Raw genomic sequence first — 18,685 nt, 5'->3', positions numbered from 1 at the left:
AATAACATAGATAGAACATATGACAAGCCCTCAACATGCGACAAAGAGTCACTCCGAAGCCACTAATAGCGGAGAACAAACATAGAGATTATGGTCGGGTACGAAACCACCACAAAGCTATTCTTTCGGATCGATCTATAAAAGAGTTCGTACTAGAATAACACCTTAAGATACAAATCAACCAAAACCCTAATGTCACCTAGATACTCCATTGTCACCTCAAGTATCCGTGGGCATGATTATACGATATGCATCACACAATCTCAGATTCATCCAACCAACATAAAAGTACTTCAAAGAGTGCCCCAAACCTACTACCGGAGAGTCAAGAACGTGTGCCAACCCCTATGCATAGGTTCCCAAGTGTCACGAAACCCGCAAGTTGATCACCAAAACATACATCAAGTGGATCAATAGAATAACCCATTGTCACCACGGTTATCCCACGCAAGACATACATCAAGTGTTCATAAAAGACTCAATCCGATAAGATAACTTCAAAAGGGGAAACTCAATTCATCACAAGAGAGTAGAGGGGGGGGAAACATCATAAGATCCAACTACAATAGCAAAGCTCGGGATACATCAAGATCGTTCCATAGAGGAACACGAGAGAGAACACGAGAGAGAGAGATCAAACACATAGCTACTGGTACATACCCTCAGCCCCGAGGGTGAACTACTCCCTCCTCGTCATGGATAGCGCCGGGATGATGAAGATGGCCTCCGGTGATGGGATCCCCCTCCGGCAGGGTGCCGGAACGGGGTCCCGATTGGTTTTTGGTGGCTACAGAGGCTTGCGGCGGCAGAACTCCCGATCTATCTTCTGTTCTGGAAGTTTTAGGGTACGTAGGTATGTATGGGTGAAAGGGGTACATCGGTGGACCTCCAGGGGGCTCACGAGGTAGGGGGCGCGCCTAGGGGGGAGGGGCACGCCCCCCACCCTCGTGGGCAGCCCGGGGATCCCCCGACGTGCACTCCAAGCCCATTTGGTTGGTTTCCTTCCAAAATTAACTTCTCCAGTTGATTTCGTTCCGTTTTGACTCCGTCTGGTATTCCTTTTCCTCGAAACACTGAAATAGGCATAAAACAGCAAATCTGGGCCGGGCCTCCGGTTAATAGGTTAGTCCCAAAAATAATATAAAAGTGGATAATAAAGCCCAATATTGCCTAAAACAGTAGATAAAGTAGCATGGAGCAATCAAAAATTATAGATACGTTGGAGACGTATCAAGCATCCCCAAGCTTAATTCCTGCTCATCCTCGAGTAGGTAAATGATAAAAAAGAATTTTTGATGCGGAGTGATACTTTGGCACAATTCCACTGTAAATCTTCTTAATTGTGATATGAATATTCAGATCCGAAAGATTCAAGACGAAAGTTCATATTGACATAAAAATAATAATACTTCAAGCATACTAATCAAAGCAATCATGTCTTCTCAAAATAACATGGCAAAAGAAAGTTCATCCCTACAAAATCATATAGTTAGGCTATGCTTCATTTTCGTCACACAAAGATGTTCCCAACTTCTATACCCCCGATGACAAGCCAAGCAATTGTTTCATACTCAAATAATCTCAAACTTTTTCAACCTTCACGCAATACATGAGCACGAGCCATGGATGTAGCACTATGGGTGGAATAGAATATAATGATGGGGATTGTGTGAGAAGACAAAAAAGGAGAAAGTCTCATATTGACGAGGATAATCAACGGGCTATGGAGATGCCCATCAATTGATGTCAACATGAGGAGTAGGGATTGCCATGCAACGGATGCACTAGAGCTATGAATGCTCAACAAAAGAAAACTAAGTGGGTGTGCATCCAACTTGCTTGCTCACGAAGACCTAGGGCACTTTGAGGAAGCCCATCATTGGAATATACAAGCCAAGTTCTATAATGAAAAATTCCCACTAGTATAAACAAGACAATTTATGAGACTCACTATATGAAAAACATGGTGCCACTTTGAAGCACAAATATATGAGACTCACTACATGAAGAACAAGGTGCTACTTTGAAGCACAAGTGTGGTAAAAGGATAGTAACATTGCCCCTTCTCTCTTTTCCTCTCATTTTTTTATTATATATTATTTTTTTTGGTGGGCTTCTTTGGCCTCTTTTTTTTTCTTTTTTTTATTTGGGCTTCTTTGGCCTCTTTTTTTTGTAAAGTCCGGAGTCTCATCCCGACTTGTGGGGGAATCATAGTCTCCATCATCCTTTTCCTCACTAGGGCAATGCTCTAATAATGATGATCATCACACTTTTATTTTTCTTACAACTCGATATTTAGAACAAAGATATGACTCTATATGAATGCCTCCGGCGGTGTACCGGGATGGTGCAATGAATCAAGAGTGACATGTATGAAAAATAATGCATGGTGGCTTTGCCACAAATACGATGTCAACTACATGATCATGCAATGGCAATATGACAAAAGTAAAGTATGTCATGATAATGATGATGGAAGTTGCATGTCAATATATCTCGGAATGGCTATGGAAATGCCATAATAGGTAGGTATGGTGGCTGTTTTGAGGAAGATATAAGGAGGTTTATGTGTGAAAGAGCATATCATATCACGGGGTTTGGATGCACCGGCGAAGTTTGCTCCAACTCTCAATGTGAGAAAGGGCAATGCACGGTACCGAAGAGGCTAGCAAATGCGGAAAGGTAAAAGTGTGTATGATCCATGGACTCAACATTAGTCAAAAAAACTCATATACTTATTGCAAAAATCTATAAGCCATCAAAAATCAAGTACTACGTACAATGCTCCTAGGGGGATAGATTGGTAGGAAAAGACCATCGCTCGTCCCCGACCGCCACTCATAAGGATGCACAAGCCAGGTACACTTCATGCTTCAAATTTGTTACACAACTTTACCCATACGTGCATGCTACGGGACTCACAAACTTCAACACAAGTATTTCTCAAATTCACAACTACTCAACTAGCACGACTTTGATATTATTACCTCCATACCTTAAAACAATTATTAAGCATTAGATTTATCTTAGTATTCAATTCACTCAAAAGAAAGTTTCACATATCTCGAACACTAAGTATATTAACATAAGCAAATTACCATGCTATTAATGACTCTCAAAATAATCTAAGTGAAGCATGAGAGGTCAAGTTTCTTTAAAACAAATCCACCACCGTGCTCTAAAAGATCTAAGTGAAGTACTAGAGAAAAACTATCAAGCTCAAAAGATATAAGTGAAGCACATAGAGTATTCTAGCAAATTCCAATTTGTGTAAGGCTCTCTATCATTAAAGGATTTCAGATCTTGATACTTCATCAAACAGCAAGCAAAGCTAAAGGAAACCACAATGCAAGGATAGCACAACTCATGTGAAGAAGCAAAAACTTAGGCTCAACCGATACTAACTCATAGTTGTTGAAGAAGAAAGGTGGGATGCCTACCGGGGCATCCCCAAGCTTAGATGCTTGAGACTTCTTGAAATATTATCTTGGGGTGCCTTTGGCATCCCCAAGCTTGAGCTTTTGTGTCTCCTTAATTCCTCTCATATCATGGTTTCTCTTTTTATCAAAAGCTTCATTCACAACAAACTCAACAAGAACTCGTGAGATAGGTTAGTATAAACCAATGCAAAACCTTATCATTTTCTATTATAACAAATCACTTAAATTATTATTCAACATTGAATACTAAATGACTCTGCATATTTAATACTCCTATCATCAAATAGAATCATTAAACAAGCAAACATATGCAAATAATGCAACCATAACAGCAATCTGCCAAAACAGTACAGTCTGTAAAGAGTGTAAGAGTATCAATACTTCCCTAACTCCAAAAATTATGAACTAAAATTCCCACTGTAATAAATTTATCAGAGATCAAAATGCAAAAAGATTCAACGTTAGACCATGCTCTGACTTTTCTAGGGAATTTTTGCAACAGCGGTAAACTTTCTGTTTTCAAACAGCAACATGCAAACTAGCAAAATACGCATGGCAAAGGCTATCCTTGACTTATTGAAACTAAAGATGCAAAACATTACTCTAACTAACAGAAAGCAAAAACTAACAAAAGAAAATGACGCTCCAAGCAAAACACATATCATGTGGTGAATAAAAATATAGCTCCAAGTAAAGTTACCGATGAACGAAGACGAAAGAGGGGATGCCTTCCGGGGCATCCCCAAGCTTAGTTGCTTGGTTGTCCTTGAATATAACCTTGGGGTGCCTTGGGCATCCCCAGGCTTAGGCTCTTGTCACTCCTTATTCCATAGTCCATCGAATCCTTACCCAAAACTTGAAAACTTCAACCACACAAAACTCGTAAGCTTCGTTAGTATAAAAAAATAAAGCCACCACTTAGGTACTGTAATGAACTCATTCTAACTTCATATTGGTGTAATATCTACTGTATTCTAACTTCTCTATGGTTTATGCCCTCCGATACTACTCATAGATTCATCAAAATAAGCAAACAACACATAGAAAACAGAATCTGTCAAAAACAGAACAGTCTGTAGTAATCTGTATAAAACGTATACTTATGGAACCCCAAAAATTATGAAATAAATTGCTGGACCTGAGTAATTTGCATATTAATCATCTTCAAAAAGAATCAACCTAAAATCACTCTCCAGTAAAACAAGGCAGCTAATCTCGTGAGCGCTAAACTTTCTGTTTTTCACAGCAAGATCACATAAACTTCACCCAAGTCTTCCCAAAGGTTCTACTTGGCACTTTATTGAAACAAAAGCTATAAAACATGATTAATGCAGTAGCATAATCATGTGGACACACAAAAACGGTAAGGATAAATATTGGGTTGTCTCCCAACAAGCGCTTTTCTTTAATCCCTTTTAGCTAGGCATGATGATGACAATGATGCTCACATAAAAGATAAGAATTGAAACATAACGGGAGCATCATGAAGCATATGACTAGCACTTTTAAGTCTAACCCACTTCCTATGCATAGGGATTTTGTGAGCAAACAACTTATGGGAACAATAATCAACTAGCATAGGATGGCACAACAAGCATAGCTTCAAGAATTTAAGCACATAGAGAGGAAACTTGACATTATTGCAATTCCTACAAGCATATGTTCCTCCCTCATAATAATTTTCAGTAGCATCATGAATGAATTCCACAATATAACCAGCACCTAAAGCATTCCTTTCATGATCTACAAGCATAGAAAAATTTCTACTCTCCACATAAGCAAACTTCTTCTTTATAGCATACGTATCATCACAATAATCATCATAAATAGGAGGCATGCTTTCATCATAGTAAATTTGCTCATCAAAGCTTGGGGGACAAAAAATATCATATTCATCATACATAGCTTCCCCAAGCTTGTGGATTTGCATATCATTAGCATCATGGATATTCAAGGAACTCATACTAACAACATTGCAATCATGCTCATCATTCAAAGATTTAGTGCCAAACATTCTAAAGATTTCTTCTTCTAGCACTTGAGCACAATTATCCTTTCCATCATACTCATGAAAGATATTAAAAAGGTGAAGCGTATGAGACAAACTCAACTCCATTTTTTGTAATTTTCTTTTATAAACTAGACTAGTGCTAAAACAAGAAACAAAAAGATTCGATTGCAAGATCTAAAGATATACCTTCACTTACCTAGCCTCCCCGGCAACGGCGCCAGAAAAGAGCTTGATGTCTACTACACAACCTTCTTCTTGTAGACGTTGTTGGGCCTGCAAGTGCACAGGTTTGTAGGACAGTAGCAAATTTCCCTCAAGTGGATGACCTAAGGTTTATAAATCCGTAGGAGGCGTAGGATGAAGATGGTCTCTCTCAAACAACTCTGCAACCAAATAACAAAAAGTCTCTTGTGTCCCCAACACACCCAATACAATGGTAAATTGTATAGGTGCACTAGTTCGGCGAAGAGACGAAGATACAAGTGCAAAATAGATAGTAGATATAGGTTTTTGTAATCTGAAAATATAAAAACAGCAAGGTAACTAACGGTAAAAGTGAGCGTAAACGGTATTGCAATGATAGGAAACAAGGCCTAGGGTTCATACTTTCACTAGTGTAAGTTCTCTCAACAATAATAACATAGATAGAACATATGACAAGCCCTCAACATGCGACAAAGAGTCACTCCGAAGCCACTAATAGCAGAGAACAAACGTAGAGATTATGGTCGGGTACGAAACCACCACAAAGCTATTCTTTCGGATCGATCTATAAAAGAGTTCGTACTAGAATAACACCTTAAGATACAAATCAACCAAAACCCTAATGTCACCTAGATACTCCATTGTCACCTCAAGTATCCGTGGGCATGATTATACGATATGCATCACACAATCTCAGATTCATCCAACCAACATAAAAGTACTTCAAAGAGTGCCCCAAAGCTACTACTGGAGAGTCAAGAACGTGTGCCAACCCCTATGCATAGGTTCCCAAGTGTCACGAAACCAACAAGTTGATCACCAAAACATACATCAAGTGGATCAATAGAATAACCCATTGTCACCATGATTATCCCACGCAAGACATACATCAAGTGTTCATAAAAGACTCAATCCGATAAGATAACTTCAAAAGGGGAAACTCAATTCATCACAAGAGAGTAGAGGGGGGAAACATCATAAGATCCAACTACAATAGCAAAGCTCGGGATACATCAAGATCGTGCCATAGAGGAACACGAGAGAGAACACGAGAGAGAGAGAGATCAAACACATAGCTACTGGTACATACCCTCAGCCCCGAGGGTGAACTACTCCCTCCTTGTCATGGATAGCGCCGGGATGATGAAGTTAGCCTCCGGTGATGGGATCCCCCTCCGGCAGGGTGCCGGAACGGGGTCCCGATTGGTTTTTGGTGGCTACAGAGGCTTGCGGCAGCAGAACTCCCGATTTATCTTCTGTTCTAGAAGTTTTAGGGTACGTAGGTATATATGGGTGAAAGGGGTACGTCGGTGGACCTCCAGGGGGCTCACGAGGTAGGGGGCGCGCCCAGGGGGCAGGGGCGTGCCCTCCACCCTTGTGGGAAGCTCGGGGATCCCCTGACGTGCACTCCAAGCCCATCTGGCTGGTTTCCTTCCAAAATTAACTTCTCCAGTTGATTTCGTTCCGTTTTGACTTCGTCTGATATTCATTTTCCTCGAAACACTGAAATAGGCATAAAACAGCAAATCTGGTTTGGGCCTCCGGTTAATAGGCTAGTCCCAAAAATAATATAAAAGTGAATAATAAAGCCCAATATTGCCTAAAACAGTAGATAAAGTAGCATGGAGCAATCAAAAATTATAGATACGTTGGAGACGTATCAGTCCATACTTTGTTTTCATACATGGATCCTATCTCAGATTGCATGGCTTCAAGCCATTTGTTGGAATCTGGGCGCGCCGTCGCTTCTTCATAGTTCGAAGGTTCACCGTTGTCTAACAACATGATTTCTAGGACAGAGTTGCCATACCATTCTAGTGTGGAACGTGTCCTTGTGGACCTACGAAGTTTAGTAGCAACTTGATCCAAAGTACCTTGATCATCATCATTAACTTCCTCTCTATCCGGTGCAGGCACCACAGAAACATTTTCTTGAGCTGCCCTACTTTCCGGTTCAAGAGGTAGTACTTCATCAAGTTCTACTTTGCTCCCACTTACTTCTCTCGAGAGAAACTCTTTCTCCAGAAAGGATCCGTTCTTGGCAACAAAGATCTTGCCTTCGGATCTGAGGTAGAAGGTATACCCAATGGTTTCCTTAGGGTATCCTATGAAGATGCATTTTTCCGACTTGGGTTCGAGCTTTTCAGGTTGAAGTTTCTTGACATAAGCATCGCATCCCCAAACTTTTAGAAACGACGGCTTAGGTTTCTTCCCAAACTATAATTCATACGGTGTCGTCTCAACGTATTTAGACGGTGCCCTATTTAAAGTGAATGTAGCTGTCTCTAGTGCGTATCCCCAAAATGATAGCGGTAAATCGGTGAGTGACATCTAGATCGTACCATATCCAATAGAGTGCGATTACGATGTTCGGACACACCGTTACGTTGAGGTGTTCCAGGCGGCGTGAGTTGTAAAACGATTCCACATTTCCTTAAGTGCGTACTAAATTCGTGACGTAAATATTCTCCCCCATGATCTGATTGTAAGAACTTTATTTTTCAGTCATGCTGATTCTCTACCTCATTCTGAAATTCCTTGAACTTTTCAAAGGTCTCAGACTTGTGTTTCATCAAGTAGACATACCCATATCTACTTAAGTCATTAGTGAGAGTGAGAACATAATGATAGCCTCCGCGAGCCTCAACGCTCATTGGACCGCACACATCAGTATGTATGATTTCCAATAAGTTGGTTGCTCGCTCCATTGTTTAGGAGAATGGAGTCTTGGTCATTTTGCCCATGAGGCATGGTTCGCATGTGTCAAATGATTCGTAATCAAGAGACTCCAATAGTCCATCAGCATGTTGCTTCTTCATGCGTTTGACACCAATGTGACCAAGGCGGCAGTGCCACAAGTATGTGGGACTATCGTTATCAACCTTACATCTTTTGGTATTCACACTATGAATATGTGTAACATCACGTTTGAGATTCATTAAGAATAAACCATTGACCAGCGGGGCATGACCATAAAACATATCTCTCATATAAATAGAACAACCATTATTCTCGGATTTAAATGAGTAGCCATCTCGTATTAAACGAGATCCAGATACAATGTTCATGCTCAAAGCTGGCACTAAATAACAATTATTGAGGTTTAAAACTAATCCCGTAGGTAAATGTAGAGGTAGCGTGCCGACGGCGATCACATCGACCTTGGAACCATTCCCGACGCGCATCGTCACCTCATCCTTTGTCAGTCTCCGCTTATTCCGCAGCTCCTGTTTTGAGTGACAAATATTAGCAACCGCACCGGTATCGAATACCCAGGAGCTACTATGAGTACTAGTAAGGTACACATCAATTACATGTATATCACATATACCTTTGGTGTTGCCTGCCTTCTTGTCCACTAAGTACTTGGGGTTGTTCCGCTTCCAATGTCCACTTCCCTTGCAATAAAAGCACTCAGTCTCAGGTTTGGGTCCATGCTTTGGCTTCTTCCCGGCAACTGGCTTACCGGGCGTGGCAACTCCCTTGCCGTCCTTGTCGGTGTCAAAACCGGCGGATCTCGGGTAGGGGGTCCCGAACTGTGTGTCTTAGGATCAATGGTAATAGGAGGTAAGGGACACGATGTTTTACCCAGGTTCGGGCCCTCTCGATGGAGGTAAAACCCTACGTCCTGCTTGATTAATATTGATGATATGGGTAGTACAAGAGTAGATCTACCACGAGATCGTAGAGGCTAAACCCTAAAAGCTAGCCTATGGTATGATTGTTGTTGTATATATCGACTAGCCTGGCCCCGGTTTATATAATGCACCAGAGGCCTAGGATAACAAGAGTCCTAGCCGAATACGCCAGTGGGGGAGGAGTCCTTGTCTTGATCGCCAAGTCTTGCGGAATCTTCCTTGTATGTGGCAACTGTCCGGACTGGCCCATGAGTATACGGCCATGGGGGTCCTCGGCCCAATCCAACTGACCGGGAGACGACGCATTGAGTACCCCCTAGTCCAGGACACCGTCAGTAGCCCCCTGAACCGGTCTTCAAGTTAGGGACGCTCCTCGATTCTTCCGAACTGTTCTTCATCTTCGGTTGCCGGTCTTGAAAACTGGTTCAACAAATCTTCTCATCTTCTATCTTGAGGATCGCCGAAATGCATTCGACGAGTTTACGCGTTGGGTATCCGAGGAGCCCCTTTAAGTTTACGGCCTTTATCAATGCCTTGTTATTTTTATGCCATGCCTCGGGTTTGAAGTTGTTCTCGGGTGGCGACGTCCTCTTGCGTCCGAGCTCCAACGCCGGACTGCATTCGAGGTATCTTTTGCAGCCGAGCACCAATGTCGGACTGCTTCCCAGCTCTAACGCCGGACTATGTATCCGAGCTCCAACGCCGGACGGTATCCGAGCTCCAACGCCGGACTATGTATCCGAGCTCCAACGCCGGACTATGTATCCGAGCTCCAATGCCGGACTGTATCCGAGGTGTCGTAAATCACCTTGGTTCAAAGAAGTTTGAAGGAGTTTAGCCGAGCTTAATGCCGGAAGTGCCCTCTATGGAGCCAGCCACTAGCGCCCGAGCTTTACGCCGGACTGCTTCTGAGGTGGTGCACCACCCCGAATGTGGGCCGATTTTTTTCAATATTTTTGATTGGTGCCAGTAGCCCCCAAGGTGGGTATCGGTCTAAAACCCGAGATGCACATGAAGGATGACATAAGACCGCTGATCCCCGTAGCCGATGAGACTCATGTTGATTTGCAAAATCGGTCTGAGGATCAAGTCCTAGCTCGGCAGAATACTTCGGGACACAAAAAGTGGCGTGCTCAGTCCTCGAGACTCAGGTTGGGTGCGGCCGACCAACCTGAGGATCAAAATCTCCTCGGAAACTGTATTGCACTTAAAATTTTCTGCATAGAACAGGCAATGCAGTAGCCCCCGAGACACTGGTCGGGTGGCAATACCAGATTAGGGGATCGATGTGCCCCTTTAATATTTGTAAATAATAAGCCCGAAGTCCAGTAGCCCCCGAGCCTTAATACGAGCACGGGAGGCCGTATTAAGGATCGATATCCCTAGTAAAATCACAAATTATGTGTAATGACTCTATGTATCCAAGTACTTTACATCATTAATGCTCAGATCCGCTTTGTACAAAACTTTCTTGACCGACCATCGGCTTCCACCTCCTCGGCCAATAGCCGAGGAGTGTTTGTCCTACTTTATAAAGCCTTTATGAGGGCAAAGATTTACAACAAACAAGGCAATCTGGTCATACGGTGTTATAAACAAAGGTACGCGGAGAGACATGTTATATTACTGTTTAATAGAAGAAATGTCTTCCAAAGAAAATAGTCCCGCTATCGGTTCCTTTCTTTGGGTTGTCATGCTAAGCATGATCATGAAACCTCAGCTCCAATGTAAGAGCAAAATATCGAGGATTTAGTTTGGGAGGCTAGTTAATAGCCCCCGGTAGTGTTCGGCGACAGTCGGGGTCAAGCCGAAAACACTTCGGCCAATGTTATGAATGGCCCATCATTTAATATAGTCATCGGATCGCTGACCAGTTTACACCTATTGTGACAGTCAGTTTTCGAATTTCTCCACTGAGGTGCTTGACCATGCGAGCTGGAAGCACAATCGCAGTGGTTCTCCCTTTGCACACCTAGCCGAACAAAGCGGAACGTAGGAGGCAAGCACGGGAGCCGGGCAACCCAACTATTAACCGAAGACACAATTCGAAGCTGATGCATATATAGCAATATCCGAGAATGTTTTTGCCGAATCTCTAAAGGTGTCCGGCATTGCACTGCGAGACTTGTGCTGAAAACACACAAATAGTTAAAAGTGCCAAAAGCTTGGAAAACCAAAAAACGTCAGTAAAAACATGACGCCCAAACAAGATCAAGTGTTCGGTGCCAATCCGAAAATTGGACTTTAGAAAAAAAGTGCTTCTGCCGTGCTTTAACTTTGCAACGACTAAGAATAAAAACACTTAGTATGAAACGGCTCAAATAAACATAAGAGCCCCCAAGCGACTTGGGTAAAAGTTGACTATAAAATGTAAGGTAACATGTAGAATGCCTTCTAGCCGGATTGTAGATCGTTTGTCGTAGCGGACCTTTTCGCTTCAACCTCTGGACCCAATAGTCCGGAGTGTGTCCGAATACCCTCGCGGTTATAAAAACCAGGGCATGCGTGGAGACCAGGCGTAGGGGTCATTAGTGCTTTATCAGACAAGTGCCCAACTAGTTATGTTATATTACATGGTTAGTAAGAAACATCTTCCAGGGAGAATAGTTTCGTTAGGGGTTCCTTTCCCTGGGAGGCATGCCCTAAAGTGCATGTCTGGACTGCGAAAAGAGCAGAAAAACATCTGGGGGTAGGTAAATAAATAGGTAAGAAATCATCTTTTAGTTCACCGACCGAGTATTCCCTTAAGAACGCTAGCTTTCGGCTTCACCCAGTCTGAGGTACACATCCGGCTGACCCGACAGTAACAATCGTAGAGGTGCTCCCTTTACCACCTAGCCGAACAATCGGGAACGTAGGGGTAAGCACAGGAGCCAGGTAATCCAGCTTGGCCAAAACTTAAGTCATATCGATGCATATAATGGTGAATAAAAGGTACATGCGGAAGTGTGTCACATGTGTTGGGCATAAAGCCCGTATTAATAAGCTTCTGTTAAAGAAGCCCCCAGGTATAATGAGCGCGGGTAACGCGTCAAGTGTGTGTGAACAAAGTTTCGACAAGGAAAATTTTTACAAGCGACTTTTTTTACAAAAAAGTATAATTCTTGGTCGAACCGAACACAAGTTAGAAATTTAAAACTTTGAGCATGAAGGCAACTTAGCTGGTTAATGTGTTCGGTATTGACGACGCGGTCCGAGCTTGATGCGGGACAAGGTTCCATCCCCCAAGCCGGTCCCGAGGTGGCGGAGCAAGGAGCTCGGCACTCCGAAGTGGTGACATAGCACGGTCAATGCAGGACGGCAGAGTGATGCCGAAGTCCCCGGCATGGGGTAATGAAGTGTTGACGAAGCCCCCCGTCCGACCGAGGTAACGTCAAAGGATATAGTCCGGCTGGATCATTTTCCTGTGCACAAAAAATAGTGCAGACCGAGGATAATAGTAATAATAGGAATTAAAAAAAATGTTGCATAATAAATAATTTATGCAAAGTGAGTAGTAAAAGAAATATGGCCTGGCGCCGAAGTCGATGTCGATGCAGGTCATCGACGTAATGCAATAAAGGCGTGGCAAAGCCTGGATTCACAGGTCGGTCCGAGTTCCGGATGCGGCGTTCGCCGAACTATGTACGGAAACTGACTGAACCATCATGCGATCATCGATAATGCGGCCACCATTTGATAGACCTGTGTACATATGCTGGACTAACCAGAGTAATAATTCCTTGGGAAAAATTTAACCCAAACAAGCAAAAAGAAATACTAGGATTAATAGCACCTGATTTATTTGTTGTAGCAATCCGAAGGAAGGTGATTCCCAAAATTGGGACTCGATCCGCGCACCCATGCCTGGTCGGCTAGTGACGCCGAAGTGTCCAGAGTAGGTTGATGAAGAGATGGCGAAGCCCCCGGTCCAGCCGAGATGTCGAAGTAGGTCGGCGTGATGGACACCAGCTTGAAGAAGCAATAGTGCGGCCCTGCCGATGCAGGTCGTGATGTGGTCGATGTCGGCTTGATGAAGCGACTGTGCGGCGATGCCGGTATGCCCGCTCCGTGTAATCCGTGGGGCGGCGATGTTGGTGATGATTTATCCTTCGCGATGCCGGACTCTTGTTCGGCTTGCCAAGATGATGATCCGAAGAAGTTGAGCTTAGCACAACAAAGTGACGACGTGTCTAGCGCAGGTCGACAGCCGTGGAGCAATATTGCCGGACTGGTTTGACACCAGCATGATGTTGAAGATCATGTTCAAAAGATCTTAAAGTTAGTGTGATGTGTTCGGGAACAAAACACAATACCCCATACAAAACTTCCTTCAAAAAGGATGTCCGAAATCCCGTTCATAAAAAAGACGAACTCGGGTCGGATTCGTTTTCGCGCAGAAAACAGATCCAAAAAGTGATGCACTAATCGGAAGTTTCCCGGAGTTTGGACGGTCGGATCGAGCTGAATTTTTGGCAGGTGGTAGATAAGGGAATACCGCAGCAAATCAACGGTTAGATCCTCCAAAGAACATCCGAGCTAGACACTGGATACCACGCCCTAAACTCGTCCGGATCCTCGTCCAGATTCAACAGGGCTCCGGTATATCGGAAATTGCCGGAGATTCCTCCATCGGAACTCGACGAAATTTTTGCAGGGTTGTTGTAGACTCAATTCCGCATAATTCCACTGAAGTAATCGTTTAAGCGACACAGGAGGAGGCGGTGGCGGCGGATACAAATTTGCTGTCCAAAAAAACAGCACAGTCGCCTGAGGGCAATGTTGACATTAAGCCCCCGAGCTCCATGGATGACTCCTCCATGATCTTGATAGAGATCGGAGTTGGTGTTGATGAAGACCTTCATCCGAACATAACAATCGGAGGTAGGGCGCAGTCCTCGGTCAAGCCAAGGTGACCAGTTGAGCTGGTGATGAAGAAGCCGACGTCGCAGTTGACCTGCAGTCGAGCCATTGGTCCTTTCGCCGATCACACAGCGGAACTCTCAATGAAAGCACCAATGTCGGTGTCAAGACCGGCAGATCTCGGGTAGGGGGTCCCGAACTGTGTGTCTTAGGATCAATGGTAACAGGAGGCAAGGGACACGATGTTTTACCCAGGTTCGGGCCCTCTCGATGGAGGTAAAACCCTACGTCTTGCTTGATTAATATTGATGATATGGGTAGTACAAGAGTAGATCTACCACGAGATCGTAGAGGCTAAACCCTAAAAGCTAGCCTATGGTATGATTGTTGTTGTATATATCGACTAGCCTGGCCCCGGTTTATATAATGCACCAGAGGCCTAGGATGAGTCCTAGCCGAATACGCCAGTGGGGGAGGAGTCCTTGTCTTGATCGCCAAGTCTTGCGGAATCTTCCTTGTATGCGGCAACTGTACGGACTGGCCCATGAGTATACGGCCGTGGGGGTCCTCAGCCCAATCCAACTGATTGGAAGACGACGTGTTGAGTACCCCCTAGTCCAGGACACCGTCAGTCCTTCTTGAAGTTCTTCTTACCCTTGCCTTTCTTGAAACTAGTGGTTTTATTGACCATCAACACTTGATGTTCCTTTTTGATCTCCACCTCCGCTGATTTCAGCATTGAATATACCTCAGGAATGGTTTTCACCATCCCCTGCATATTGAAGTTCATTACAAAGCTCTTGTATCTAGGTGGGAGCGACTGGAGGATTCTGTTGACCACCGCGTCATCCGGGAGATTAACTCCCAGTTGAGATAAGCGGTTGTGCAACCCAGACATTTTGAGTATGTGCTCGCTGACAGAACCATTCTCCTCCATCTTACAACTGTAGAACTTGTCGGGGACTTCATATCTCTCAACCCGGGCGTGAGCTTGGAAAACCATTTTCAGCTCTTGGAACATCTCATATGCTCCGTGATGCTCAAAACGCTTTTGGAGCCCCGGTTCTAAGCTGTAAAGCATGCCGCACTGAACCAGGGAGTAATCATCACTACGCGACTACCAGGCGTTCATAACGTCTTGAGTTGCTGGGAAAACGGGTGCTTCACCTAGTGGTGCATCTAGGACATATGCTTTCTTGGCAGCTATGAGGATGATCCTCAAGTTCCGGATCCAGTCCGTATAGTTGCTGCCATCGTCTTTTAGCTTGGTTTTCTCTAGGAACGCGTTGAAGTTGAGGGCAACATTAGCGTGGGCCATTTGATCTACAAGACATATTGCAAAGATTTTAGACTAAGTTCATGATAATTAAGTTCATCTAATCAAATTATACAATGAACTCCCACTCAGATAGACATCCCTCTAGTCATCTAAGTGATCCATGATCCGAGTCAACTAGGTCGTGTCCGATCATCACGTGAGACGGACTAGTCATCATCGGTGAACATATTCATGTTGATCGTATCTTCTATACGACTCATGTTCGACCTTTCAGTCTCTTGTGTTCCGAAGCCATGTCTGTACATGCTAGACTCGTCAAGTCAACCTAAGTGTTTTGCATGTGTAAATCTGGCTTACACCCGTTGTATGTGAATGCTAGAATCTATCACACCCGATCATCACGTGGTGCTTTGAGACAACAAACTTTCGCAACGGCGCACAGTTAGGGGGAACACTTTCTTGAAATTATTATGAGGGATCATCTTATTTACTACCATCGTTCTAAGCAAATAAGATGCAAAAACATGATAAACATCACATGCAATCAAATATTGACATGATATGGCCAATATCATTTTGCTCCTTTTGATCTCCATCTTCGGGGCGCCAAGATCATCATTGTCACCGGCATGACACCATGATCTCCATCATCATGATCTCCATCATCGTGTCTTCATGAAGTTGTCACGCCAATGATTACTTCTACTACTATGGCTAACGGTTTAGCAATAAAGTAAAGTAATTACATGGCATTTATTCAATGACACGCAGGTCATACAATAAATAAAGACAACTCCTATGGCTCCTACCAGTTGTCATACTCATCGACATGAAAGTCGTGATTCCTATTACAAGAACATGATCAATCTCATACATCACATATATTCATTCATCACATCCTTTTGGCCATATCACATCACAAGGCATATGCTGCAAAAACAAGTTAGACGTCCTCTAATTGTTGTTGCATGTTTTTACGTGGCTGCTATAGGTTTCTAGCAAGAATGTTTCTTACCTACGCCAAAACCACAACGTGATATGCCAATTTCTATTTACCTTTCATACGGACCCTTTTCATCGAATCCGATCCGACTAAAGTGGGAGAGACAGACACCCGCTAGCCACCTTATGCAACTAGTGCATGTCAGTCGGTGGAACCTGTCTCATGTAAGCGTACGTGTAAGGTCGGTCCGGGCCTCTTCATCCCACGATGCCGCCGAAACAAGATAAGACTAGTAGTGGCAAGTAAATCGACAAAATCGATGCCCACAACAATCTTGTGTTCTACTCGTGCATAGAAACTACGCATAGACCTAGCTCATGATGCCACTGTTGGGGAACGTTGCAGAAAATAAAAAATTTCTACGCATCACCAAGATCAATCTATGGAGTCATCTAGCAACGAGAGAGAGGAGTGCATCTACATACCCTTGTAGATCGCGAGCGGAAGCGTTCAAGAGAACGGGGTTGATGGAGTCGTACTCGTCGTGATCCAAATCACCGATGATCCTAGCGCCGAACGGGCGGCACCTCCGCGTTCAACACACGTACGGTTCGGAGAGACGTCTCCTCCTTCTTGATCCAGCAAGGGGGGAGGAGAGGTTGATGGAGATCCAGCAGCATGACGGCGTGGTGGTGGAAGCAGCGGGGATCTCAGCAGGGCTTCGCCAAGCTCAGCAAGAGGGAGAGGTGTTACGGGGAAATAGGGAGGTGCCATGGGCTTGGGTGCACAGCCCTCCCTCCCCCTTCTTTATATAGGGGCCCTGGGGGGCGCCGTCCCCCTAGATATCCAATCTCAAGGGGGGCGGCGGCCAAAGGGGGGGGGACTTGCCCCCCAAGTCAGGTGGGGCACCCCCCACCCCTAGGGTTTCCAACCCTAGGCGCAGGGGGAGGCCCAAGGGGGGCGCACCAGCCCACCAGGGGCTGGTTCCCTTCCCACTTCAGCCCATGGGGCCCTCCGGGATAGGTGGCCCCACCCGGTGGACCCCCGGGACCCTTCCGATGGTCCAGGTACAATGCCGGTGACCCCTGAAACTTTCCCGGTGGCCGAAATTGGACTTCCCATATATAAATCTTTACCTCCGGACCATTTCGGAACTCCTCGTGGCGTCAGGGATCTCATCCGGGACTCTGAACAACTTTCGGGTTACCGCATACTAATATCTCTACAACCCTAGCGTCACCGAACCTTAAGTGTGTAGACCCTACGGGTTCGGGAATCACGCAGACATGACCGAGATAGCTCTCCGGCCAATAACCAACAGCGGGATCTGGATACCCATGTTGGCTCCCACATGTTCCACGATGATCTCATGGAATGAACCACGATATCGAGGATTCAAGTAATCCCGTATACAATTCCCTTTGTCAATCGGTACGTTACTTGCCCGAGATTCGATCGTCGGTATCCCAATACCTCGTTCAATCTCGTTACCGGCAAGTCACTTTACTCGTACTGTAATGCATGATCCCATGACCAACCACTTGGTCACATTGAGCTCATTATGATGATGCATTACCGAGTGGGCCCAGAGATACCTCTCCGTCATACGGAGTGACATATCCCAGTCTCGATTCGTGTCAACCCAACAGACACTTTCGGAGATACCTGTAGTATACCTTTATAGCCACCCAGTTAGGTTGTGACGTTTGGTACATCCAAAGCACTCTTACGGTATCCGGGAGTTACACGATCTCATGGTCTAAGGAAATGATACTTGACATTAGAAAAGCTCTAGCAAACGAACTACACGATCTTGTGCTATGATTAGGATTGGGTCTTGTCCATCACATCATTCTCCCAATGATGTGATCCCGTTATCAATGACATCCAATGTCCATGGTCAGGAAATCGTAATCATCCATTGATCAACGAGCTAGTCAACTAGTGGCTCACTAGGGACATGTTGTGGTCTATGCATTCACACATGTATTACGATTTCCAGATAACACAATTATAGCATGAACGATAGACAATTATCATGAACAAGGAAATATAATAATAACCATTTTATTATTGCCTCTAGGGCATATTTCCAACAAGGACCACCCATGCCGACGCGCCGGAGAGGGGGAGCGGGGCCGGTCGCGACGGCTATCCCAGGAAGGGGAGAGCCGGCTGTCGGCCCGCACCGGGGAGAGGCCCTCCACGCGGCCAGGCGAGCGACGGCCGTGGCGGGGCGGCGGGCGCCGAGAATCGCGGGGAGGCGACCGGCGAGCGTCACGGGAGGGGGACGGCGGAGGTCACGCGGCGGGGAACGGCGCGCATCGC

Source organism: Triticum dicoccoides, chromosome 1B (assembly GCF_002162155.2).
Source record: "Triticum dicoccoides isolate Atlit2015 ecotype Zavitan chromosome 1B, WEW_v2.0, whole genome shotgun sequence".
Classification (NCBI taxonomy): domain Eukaryota; kingdom Viridiplantae; phylum Streptophyta; class Magnoliopsida; order Poales; family Poaceae; genus Triticum; species Triticum dicoccoides.
Note: the sequence above shows the minus strand (reverse complement) of the source record.